This window comes from Xyrauchen texanus, chromosome 19 (assembly GCF_025860055.1).
Source record: "Xyrauchen texanus isolate HMW12.3.18 chromosome 19, RBS_HiC_50CHRs, whole genome shotgun sequence".
Lineage (NCBI taxonomy): Eukaryota > Metazoa > Chordata > Actinopteri > Cypriniformes > Catostomidae > Xyrauchen > Xyrauchen texanus.
In genome coordinates this window covers 45,015,403-45,027,788 of record NC_068294.1, presented here as the reverse complement: position 1 = coordinate 45,027,788, position 12,386 = coordinate 45,015,403, and the positions used below count along the sequence as shown (strand labels likewise).

Below are 12,386 nucleotides of genomic sequence, written 5' to 3'. Positions count from 1 at the left end.
AGATTTATACTTCATATAGAAAATACCTTACTTCATACAACTGAATCAAAATATAGTGATAAACAGCAGCTGTACATTCAATATTTCACTACAAATAGGTATTTTTACAGCGGTGCGTGCATCATTTATATGAACTGTTCAAAACTAAATGTAAGTGAATTTCTCTCCTTTTTCTTCAAATGAAATCCCTTTATTGTCACAGCAGCATATCCTCGAGTGAACAGGCGCTCATAAACAAACAGTGTGAACAAACATCACAACAGACGCATTTTAACATGAAATATACTGAAATATATCGATACAAATGTTTCAAAGTTTCCATTTTTATTATTAATAAAATGCTTTTAAAAGATCAAATGATTGTTTCAACTATATTAGTTTTATTTAAAAAAAGAAAAGTTTTAAATTTGGTCTTTTTGCTGAATAATGAAACGTTACACTTTAATCTGAATGAACACTGTCACTAGTGCAACATTATTCTGTTACATTAATACAGAACTCATTTTAATAATGCCGATATACCTATAAAACATACAATAATAAGTGAGAGTCCTGCAGGAGCAATGCTAATATATAATAACTCTATTATCATAAATAATTATATAATTAAATAAATCATAAATAATTGTACTCGTTCAAAATGAGCATGACTTTTATATCCGTGACACACAAAAATGAGGGATCGTGAACTACCGTCATGCTAACATGTAACGCTAGCGTCACTGCTTTTAGTTAGTTACTCCTCAACACTGAACATGGCTCTGATTTCTCTCACAGCGTTACAGTCCGTACATTCAGACTATACAATCACACGTGTGTGTCACACTCCTCTTCACATGCTTCTATAAAGATCTTTTCTTTATTTATTCTATAATGTAATCTTTATGGTAAGGGACGGGCACATTCTGCCAGCGTACACTGAATGTGCTGACGCAGTGAAAGTTAGAATGTGTGTGTGTGTCTCTCAAACACACACACACACACACACAAACACACACACACACTCTCTCTCTCACACACACACACACTCTCTCTCTCTCACACACACACACACACACACTCTCTCTCTCACACACACACACACACACACACACACTCTCTCTCTCACACACTCACACACACACACACACACACACACACACGAGTGGGGTTCTTATGGTCCATGAGAGTGTAAAAACAGAACAGGCTCAGCATGAGAACAGACCTGAAAATAAGCAGTCGGAGGGGAAGTGAGGAGCACATTGAGTTTTGTGCACAGACACAATAAACAGACCGTCTGTGTTCATGTCATTCCTGCTATGCATTAAAAACAAGATTATATTTATGCGTTTGACAAATGCTTTTATCCAAAGTGACTTTTATACATATTATTTGTGTTCCCTGGGAACTGAAGCCAAACATGACTCATTTACTCACACTCATGTCAATTCAAACCGGTGTGACTTTTGTGTTTTCTGTGGAACAAGACGGAAATAATTTTATGATAATTTAACGTCGAGAACCAGCGAGCTTGCGACATGACATCATGATGCTTGGAATGAACCAATGGGGTTAGCTGTTTTCAGCGTAGCCGCCATATTGGATTCTGTGCTGCGTTTTACATATTTATTCATTATTTGATTTGAGTGTAAATAACATTACATGTTCACACCGTCTCCCTTCAAATAGTCTTGTTTTATTCCACTAGATGTCAGAAAGCACTAGAACAATTAGTTTTTCTTCTATCACATTCCATCACAATACACAGATGTGAACTGTAGGTGGCGCTCTAACACATTTTACCCCTCACAGATGTGAACTGTAGGTGGCGCTCTAACACATTTTACCCCTCACAGATGTGAACTGTAGGGGGCGCTCTAACACATTATACCCCTCACAGATGTGAACTGTAGGGGGTGCTCTAACACATTTTACCCCTCACAGATGTGAACTGTAGGGAGCTCTAACACATTATACCCCTCACAGATGTGAACTGTAGGGGGCTCTAACACATTATACCCCTCACAGATGTGAACTGTAGGGGCTCTAACACATTATACCCCTCACAGATGTGAACTGTAGGGGTGCTCTAACACATTTTACCCCTCACAGATGTGAACTGTAGGAGGCTCTAACGCATTATACCCCTCACAGATGTGAACTGTAGGGGCTCTAACACATTATACCCCTCACAGATGTGAACTGTAGGGGCTCTAACACATTATACCCCTCACAGATGTGAACTGTAGAGGCTCTAACACATTATACCCCTCACAGATGTGAACTGTAGGGAGCTCTAACACATTTTACCCCTCACAGATGTGAACTGTAGGAGGCTCTAACGCATTATACCCCTCACAGATGTGAACTGTAGGTGGCGCTCTAACACATTATACCCCTCACAGATGTGAACTGTAGGGGCTCTAACACATTATACCCCTCACAGATGTGAACTGTAGGGGTGCTCTAACACATTTACCCCTCACAGATGTGAACTGTAGGGGGCTCTAACGCATTATACCCCTCACAGATGTGAACTGTAGGGAGCTCTAACGCATTATACCCCTCACAGATGTGAACTGTAGGGGCTCTAACGCATTATACCCCTCACAGATGTGAACTGTAGAGGCTCTAACGCATTATACCCCTCACAGATGTGAACTGTAGGGGCTCTAACACATTATACCCCTCACAGATGTGAACTGTAGGGGCTCTAACACATTTTACCCCTCACAGATGTGAACTGTAGGGGGCTCTAACGCATTATACCCCTCACAGATGTGAACTGTAGGTGGCGCTCTAACACATTATACCCCTCACAGATGTGAACTGTAGGGAGCTCTAACACATTATACCCCTCACAGATGTGAACTGTAGGAGCTCTAACGCATTATACCCCTCACAGATGTGAACTGTAGGTGGCTCTAACACATTTTACCCCTCACAGATGTGAACTGTAGAGGGCTCTAACACATTATACCCTCACAGATGTGAACTGTAGGGGCTCTAACACATTTTACCCCTCACAGATGTGAACTGTAGGGGCTCTAACACATTATACCCCTCACAGATGTGAACTGTAGGGGCTCTAACACATTATACCCCTCACAGATGTGAACTGTAGGAGGCTCTAACACATTTTACCCCTCACAGATGTGAACTGTAGGGGCTCTAACACATTTTACCCTCACAGATGTGAACTGTGAGGGCTCTAACACATTATACCCCTCACAGATGTGAACTGTAGGGGCTCTAACACATTTTACCCCTCACAGATGTGAACTGTAGGGGGCTCTAACACATTTTACCCCTCACAGATGTGAACTGTAGGGGCTCTAACACATTATACCCCTCACAGATGTGAACTGTAGGGGCTCTAACACATTTTACCCCTCACAGATGTGAACTGTAGGGGGCTCTAACACATTATACCCCTCACAGATGTGAACTGTAGGGGCGCTCTAACACATTTTACCCCTCACAGATGTGAACTGTAGGGGGCTCTAACACATTTTACCCCTCACAGATGTGAACTGTAGGGGCGCTCTAACACATTATACCCCTCACAGATGTGAACTGTAGGGGCGCTCTAACACATTTTACCCCTCACAGATGTGAACTGTAGGGGGCTCTAACACATTATACCCCTCACAGATGTGAACTGTAGGGGCTCTAACACATTTTACCCCTCACAGATGTGAACTGTAGGGGCTCTAACACATTTTACCCCTCACAGATGTGAACTGTAGGGGCTCTAACGATTTTACCCCTCACAGATGTGAACTGTAGGGGCTCTAACGCATTATACCCCTCACAGATGTGAACTGTAGGGGGCTCTAACGATTTTACCCCTCACAGATGTGAACTGTAGGGGCGCTCTAACGCATTATACCCCTCACAGATGTGAACTGTAGGGAGCTCTAACACATTATACCCCTCACAGATGTGAACTGTAGGGGCGCTCTAACACATTATACCCCTCACAGACGTGAACTGTAGGGGCTCTAACACATTTTACCCCTCACAGATGTGAACTGTAGGGGCGCTCTAACACATTATACCCCTCACAGATGTGAACTGTAGGGCGCTCTAACACATTTTACCCTCACAGATGTGAACTGTAGGGAGCTCTAACACATTTTACCCCTCACAGATGTGAACTGTAGGGAGCTCTAACACATTTTACCCCTCACAGATGTGAACTGTAGGGAGCTCTAACACATTATACCCCTCACAGATGTGAATTGTAGGGAGCTCTAACACATTATACCCCTCACAGATGTGAACTGTAGGGGGCGCTCTAACACATTATACCCCTCACAGATGTGAATTGTAGGGGGCGCTCTAACACATTATACCCCTCACAGATGTGAACTGTAGGGGGCGCTCTAACACATTTTACCCCTCACAGATGTGAACTGTAGAGGGCACTCTAACACATTATCTAACAACTTCCTGCAGCACTTGACCTTTCAGCCCACACTTCCTGCAGCACTTGACCTTTCAGCCCACACTTCCTGCAGCACTTGACCTTTCACCCCACACTTCCTGCAGCACTTGACCTTTCACCCCACACTTCCTGCAGCACTTGACCTTTCACCCCACACTTCCTGCAGCACTTGACCTTTCACCCCACACTTCCTGCAGCACTTGACCTTTCACCCCACACTTCCTGTAGCACTTGACCTTTCACCCCACACTTCCTGTAGCACTTGACCTTTCGCCCCACACTTCCTGCAGCACTTGACCTTTCACCCCACACTTCCTATAGCACTTGACCTTTCACCCCACACTTCCTGTAGCACTTGACCTTTCGCCCCACACTTCCTGCAGCACTTGACCTTTCGCCCCACACTTCCTGTAGCACTTGCCATAGTCTGTCTTGTTGGGCACTTCTCACACACTGTGGTATTAGTGCAATAAAATAAACTATACAGTCACATTCCTGAGAATGAAAGCTTTTATTGGATATGTGATTGTCTATTTAAGTGCTATTTTAAGGAGTTTTATATTGATAGTAATACCACATGACCTATAGATGGTGCTTATTTGCGATGCAGATGGTTTAAGGCCTTATTTGGTTATTTTATGTATCATAAATACAGAAGTGATGATTCTGAGCTTTCAAACGATACCACGTATGCCTGACTTACAGTATGTATAAGGGTACTTGAGCGTTTACATTGAAAATAAAAATTACACTTGACAATTTAAAATCTTTTAAACAATTACATAATGCAACATTACATAATGTCTAGATTAAAATTGGTCAAAGTTTATAATTTGTATAGTTTGTCAGAGAGAAGTGGAAATTGTTTAGAGAGTTGATTTTGCATATGAAAAATGTGATTAAACTTCAAACTGACCTCAATTTAATAATCAGACTCACTGACGTACAGTACACACACACACACACACACACACACACACACACACACACACACACACACACAGAGAGAGAGAGAGAGAGAGAGAGAGAGAAACAGCAGAGTTAAAACAGAGAGAGCTGTGTGTGTTTAGGAGTGAAGAGCTTTCAGACATAATAAAGTTGAAAAGAGGCAGACACACACACACACACACACACACACACACACACACACACACTAGAATTATTCATATGTTGAGGACAAACACACACAACAGAAACACGTCTCTATGATGGCACGCCTTACGAACGAGCATGCACAGTCAGTGCTGGGTTGCCTGTAAACCTTCATCCGGAGGGTAGAGGTGCCATTGAAACAATTTCAGAGGCTCCTGGGGCATATGGCATCCTTTACGGTGCTACTCCCCCTCGGGTGGATGCATACGAGACCGCTCCAGCACTGGCTACAGACTCGAGTCCCGAGGTGGGCATGGGGCCAAAGCAGCCAGCGTGTGACTATCACGCCACTGTGCCGCCGTACTTTCAGCACTTGGTCTGATCTGGCATTTCTATGTGCAGGAGTTCCCTTAGAGCAGGTCTCGAGGTGTGTCATGGTCATGACAGATGCCTCGAATTCGTGCTGGGGCGCCGTGTGCAATGGGCTGGCAGTATCGGGGCTCTGGACATGGCCCTGCATGCAATGGGACATCAACTGCCTAGAGTTGCTGGCAGTATCACTGGCCCTGCGGAGGCTTCGGCCGTTGATACCGGGCAAGCACGTGTTGGTCCGGATGGACAACACAGCAACCGTGGCATACATAAACCACCAGGGCAGCGTACACTCATTTTGCATGTAGCAACTCGCCTGCCGCCGCCTCCATTGGAGTTTGTGCCACTCACCTCCCGGGCATTCTCAAACATGCAGCGGGTGCGTTCTCACAACAGGTAACTTTCCACAGAGAATGGAGACTTTACCCCCACGCAGTGCAACTAATTTGGCCTCCCGAGATTCCTCTCATTACCCCCTTTGTTACTCGACGTCCGAGGCTCTATTCGGCAAGGATGCCTTGGCGCACAGCTGGCCTCTTTGCTGCGCAATTATTCCCCCAGTGAGCCTCGTTGCACAGACATTGTGCAAAGTCAGGGAGTATGGGCAGCAAGTCCTGATGGTTGCTCCGTACTGCCCCAACCAGACTTGGTTCTCAGACCTGATGCTCCTGGCAGTAGCCCCTCCCTTGTGCATTCCCCTGAGGCAGGACCTTGTCACTCAGGGTCAGGGCACACTCCGGCACCCTTGGCCAGACCTCTGGAACCTCCAAGACTGGTTCCTGGATGGGACACGGAAGACCTAGCAGGCCCAACCGACCACTGACACGGCCAGGACTTTCTCTTGGCTCCTCAGCACAAATCTGAATGAGTGGCGCACGCCATCTCCTTTTATACCCGTATGTCCGGGGCAGAGAGCGGCATGCAAATTCCACTCACCAATTTTCATTGGCCTTTTCTGAATAAAGCAAAAGGTAACTGGGTTACAACATAGACACAATGTCTCGTTCCCTCCATCAGGGAACAGATGTTACATCAATAACCAAGAAGTTAGTGTTTGTGTGTGCGCGTGTATGTGCATGTGTGTATGTGTGCATATGTGTGTGTGCGAGTGAGTTTGCGTGTGCGTGTATGCGAGCGTGTGTATGTGTGCATATGTGTGTGTGCGAGTGGGTGTGTGTGTGCGAGTGCGTGTATGTGTGCATATGTGTGCGTGTGTGCGTGCGTTTGTGCGTGTACGCGAGTGAGTGTATGTGCATATATGTGTGTGTGTGTGTGTGTGTGTGTGTGTGTATGTGTGTATGCATGTGAGTGTGTGTGTGCACGCGTGTACGTGCGTGTGTGTGTGTGCGCGTGCGTGTGTGTGTGCGCGTGTATGCGAGTGTGTGTGTGTATGTGTGTGCATGTATGCGAGTGTGTGTATGTGCATATGTGTGTGTGTGTGTGTGTATGTGTGTATGCATGTGAGTGTGTGTGCACGTGTACGTGCGTGTGTGTGCGTGTGCGCGTGTACGTGAGTGTGTGTGCGTGCGTGCACATGAGTGTGTGTGCGTGTGTATGCGAGTGTGTGTATGTGAGTGTGTATGTGTGCATATGTGTGTGTGCGTGTGTATGCGAGTGTGTGTATGTGAGTGTGTGTGTGTGCGTGTGTGTGCGTGTGTGTGTGTGTGTGTGCGTGTGTGTGTGTGCGCGCGCGCATGTGTGCATGTGAGTATATCTGTGTGTGTGTGTATAGCATGTGTGTGCTATGTGTGTCGTGCGTGTGTGTGTGCGAGTATATCTGTGTGTGTGTATGCGTGCATATATGTTTGTGTATGGATGTGTGTGTGTGCATATATGTGTGTGCTGCGTGCGTCCATGCGTGCTTTACCTGGCAGAGTGATTCTCTTAAGGAAGAAGTCCAGCCCGATTGTCTGTTTATACTGTTTTCCAAAAGTATCTTGTGCAAAACGTGTGGCGAGAGACGTCTGAGAAAACAGGGGGAGAGAGAGAGAGGCATTAAAACATTTTGAAAGGAAAGATATTCTTCTCACCTCTTCTGATGCTCCGCCCACAACAAATGCGAGTGACTAAAGGATGACAACATGTGTGATTGACAGGTGCTTCATACAGAGTAACCACAGCCAATTGGATCACACCACACACACACACACACACACACACACACACACACACACACAGGTCTGTGGTCTGCAGGGATACACTAACAGTTGGTGGGAAAGGCCGAGCTCAGCTGATGTGCCAACTTTAGTTCAGTATGATGGATGAGAGAGACAAATGAAGAACTACATCTCTAATGACACACACTTTCAAAACATGATGCTGCCTACAAACATACTGTAATGCTGTCAGACGTTATACTAACAGCTCAACTCTACACAAACACAACTAATACTCATCAACTATAAACTCCCACGTTCAGTTCATGTTATACAGTCCAGGCAACCCTTTTTAATTCTGCAATGGGACTTCACAGAGTGAAACGGGATATTCAATCAAACAAAAATGTAGTACAGTATTTTCTCCATGATGAATTGATTGGATGGTGTCTCCATATGGTCATGTTTCCATCCAAGTTATGAATTTAATTTATATGTGAAATCAGAATATTGCAAAAGCAGCGTTTCAATCACATGATCAAGAGAAGAAAATCCTCACTTATTTTTTAAAGCCACTGTGACTCTTTATTTAAATATAATGAATGACTACAAAACGCTCTGATAAACTAGCGATATAATATTGATTATAACAAAAATGTATTTCAATTCATCACTGTTCTTCTTTAAAAATACACAAATGTGTGTTCCAATGAGAGACTTCCAATGCAAGTCAATGGGGTTTAATCTGTTTCAAAAGTATAGACAGAAGACATAAACAATATGTGTGTTAACTTGATTTTACGGTCATAAAATCACTCACTGACCACATCTGTGGGATGTTATAGACAATTATACTACTTCGTTGCTATGACGACATAAAACGACCGAAAAAATTAAGATTAAACAACTTTACATCTCAAATAATACGCTTCAACACTCCAAATATGTACTTCCATTGTAAGGGTCTCATTTTTAACCCCTTACATTCTATTGGACCCACCGGCGGGTCCAAAGGTGGGCGCTATATCATGAAAAACGTTTTATGCTTAAATCTTATATGCATATGAGGGATCATTTGAAAGATTAGAATCTGAACTTTCCAGAGATCACTTCTGCATTTATGTTACTTAGAATAACAAAATAAGTCCTCAAAACATTCACGTTTAAAATTAGCGCCCTCTAGAGGTAACGGGTAGAAATATTAAGATTAATATAAAAGTCCTTCTAGTCATATATCAAATGAAAGCTCTCATTCTCAGGAATGTGACCGTAGAGTTTATTTTATTGCACTAATAACACAGTTTGAATAATATTCAAAACAAATCACAAAGTAAAATATTTTTTCTTTAAGTCATCAAATACAAATGTGTTATTTATGCTCGGATAACTGCTGCTGTAAGCCACAAGTAGCCAAAAACTTTATATCTGCTTTTACTTTAAGAAGTTCTCTAAAATATGAGCCATTGTTGACTTGTGTGTGAGATTGCTTGTGTGAATAATCCAATGTTATATCTTAGATGTCCAGAATAAATTATGCCATCCAGCAAGAAAGCTTGTTAAACAAATTATCAGAAAAATATCAATGATAAAATGTTATACACCATCACAAAGGGAGGATCTCAGCTTTCTATTGACACCTAGATTGAGCTTGTAGTCCACTCAGAGGCCGAGATATTCAATGAAATAATGAGGGTGTTGCTTGAACTGAACATTAGACTGAATGTCTATGGACGAGCACATCTGTGAGGGGTAAAATGTGTTAGAGCGCCCCCTACAGTTCACATCTGTGAGGGGTAAAATGTGTTAGAGCGCCCCCTACAGTTCACATCTGTGAGGGGTAAAATGTGTTAGAGTGCCCCCTACAGTTCACATCTGTGAGGGGTAAAATGTGTTAGAGCGCCCCCTACAGTTCACATCTGTGAGGGGTATAATGTGTTAGAGCGCCCCCTACAGTTCACATCTGTGAGGGGTATAATGTGTTAGAGCGGCCCCTACAGTTCACATCTGTGAGGGGTATAATGTGTTAGAGCGGCCCCTACAGTTCACATCTGTGAGGGGTAAAATGCGTTAGAGCGCCCCCTACAGTTCACATCTGTGAGGGGTATAATGCGTTAGAGCGCCCCCTACAGTTCACATCTGTGAGGGGTATAATGCGTTAGAGCGCCCCTACAGTTCACATCTGTGAGGGGTATAATGCGTTAGAGCGCCCCTACAGTTCACATCTGTGAGGGGTATAATGCGTTAGAGCGCCCCCTACAGTTCACATCTGTGAGGGGTAAAATGCGTTAGAGCGCCCCCTACAGTTCACATCTGTGAGGGGTAAAATGCGTTAGAGCGCCCCCTACAGTTCACATCTGTGAGGGGTATAATGTGTTAGAGCGCCCCTACAGTTCACATCTGTGAGGGGTATAATGTGTTAGAGCGCCCCCTACAGTTCACATCTGTGAGGGGTATAATGTGTTAGAGCGCCCCCTACAGTTCACATCTGTGAGGGGTATAATGTGTTAGAGCGCCCCTACAGTTCACATCTGTGAGGGGTATAATGTGTTAGAGCGCCCCTACAGTTCACATCTGTGAGGGGTAAAATGTGTTAGAGCGCCCCTACAGTTCACATCTGTGAGGGGTATAATGTGTTAGAGCGCCCCTACGGTTCACATCTGTGAGGGGTAAAATGTGTTAGAGCCCCTACGGTTCACATCTGTGAGGGGTATAATGTGTTAGAGCGCCACCTACAGTTCACATCTGTGAGGGGTATAATGTGTTAGAGCCCCCTACAGTTCACATCTGTGAGGGGTAAAATGTGTTAGAGCCCCCTACAGTTCACATCTGTGAGGGGTATAATGTGTTAGAGCGCCCCTACAGTTCACATCTGTGAGGGGTAAAATGTGTTAGAGCCCCCTACAGTTCACATCTGTGAGGGGTAAAATGCGTTAGAGCCCCCTACAGTTCACATCTGTGAGGGGTAAAATGCGTTAGAGCCCCTACAGTTCACATCTGTGAGGGGTAAAATGCGTTAGAGCGCCCCCTACAGTTCACATCTGTGAGGGGTAAAATGTGTTAGAGCGCCCCCTACGGTTCACATCTGTGAGGGGTATAATGCGTTAGAGCGCCCCCTACGGTTCACATCTGTGAGGGGTATAATGTGTTAGAGCGCCACCTACAGTTCACATCTGTGAGGGGTATAATGTGTTAGAGCGCCCCCTACAGTTCACATCTGTGAGGGGTATAATGTGTTAGAGCGCCCCCTACAGTTCACATCTGTGTATTGTGATGGAATGTGATAGATAAAAATATATATATATTTTATTTTTATATTTCTGTTTATCATAAGATTATAAACACATGCAATATTATTTATGAATAATTGGACACTTTTTTTATTATATGGGGGTTCTCTGAAAAATGAGACATATTTTTTGCAATTAGTCAATAGTGTGTGTGAATGATGAGCTAAAAAAATGCACTCGAGTTTAAGGGGTTGAAGAAATACAGAAATACATTTTCTTCAACCTGTCAATTGAGTTTAGATATTGAACCCGGAATAGTTTCTTAAACGTGTTTCCATTGTAGTTTATAAAACAAGTTATTACTATATTTTGAGAAGAGTATGAAGACAAACATCGTTTTCTTTGGAATAATATGCACAGATGAGGATTCACAATAAGACCAGGTACAGGCATTAAGGATGTACAATATGGTCATTTGATTTCATGTTGACTTGTAGTCCAATAATCCTAGACACTAGACAAGGAGTTCAGACTCTTCTGTACGACAGATGGAGTCATGCTGCATTAATGCTAGAACTATAAACACGCAGCTTAGGTATGAATATTCCTGCAGGCAATGACCCGGCCCAGAGTTCTGGATCCCTCAGTGTCATGCGGCGTGAGAGACGGAGTGTCCGTTTGAGAGGTCTCCAATTTCCACATGCCGGATCCGAGCGGACACACGTTTTTGTTGGCGTTAAAGTAACATGGCTCTGTCTGTTTTCCCTTCCATTCTAAGTGACGTTTAAACAACCCCGTCAGGAGCCAGAAGAGTCCGTACACGCACCGCTACCCAGAAACCTCTGCTGTGGCCGAGAGGGTCACCGCCGCTGAGAGCGAGAAACGCCGCCATTCTCTCGTGGATGCCACGCAAGCCAAACATAGAAGAGGAGGAACTATTCCTGTGGTCAGAACGCTTCACTCTCAAGACATTTCTAGTAGGAAAATTGGCCAAAGACTGAAACTCTCTAGTTTAGCAGTTAGACTCTTTCCCAAACTTGGGATGGGGATCAAAAGGAAATTAATGATGCTGCTTCCAATTCTGATTCCTCTTAACCATTCCGGTTCCTTGACAGATACATTACCGATTCGTTTCACACTTACATCTAATAATATTAGATTTACTGCCAT

The 12,386-nt window shown here is 44.0% G+C and overlaps 1 long non-coding RNA gene across 1 annotated transcript in view; it reads right to left on the bottom strand.

Annotated features, from left to right (window-relative positions):
* LOC127659636 (uncharacterized) overlaps positions 1-7,859 on the bottom strand; it is an 8,694-nt gene extending 835 nt beyond the window's left edge. Inside the window, exon 1 of the long non-coding RNA XR_007972560.1 lies at positions 7,761-7,859. This is a non-coding gene — a long non-coding RNA (uncharacterized LOC127659636). The remainder of the gene's footprint in view (positions 1-7,760) is intronic.
* Between the last annotated feature and the right edge of the window lie 4,527 nt (positions 7,860-12,386).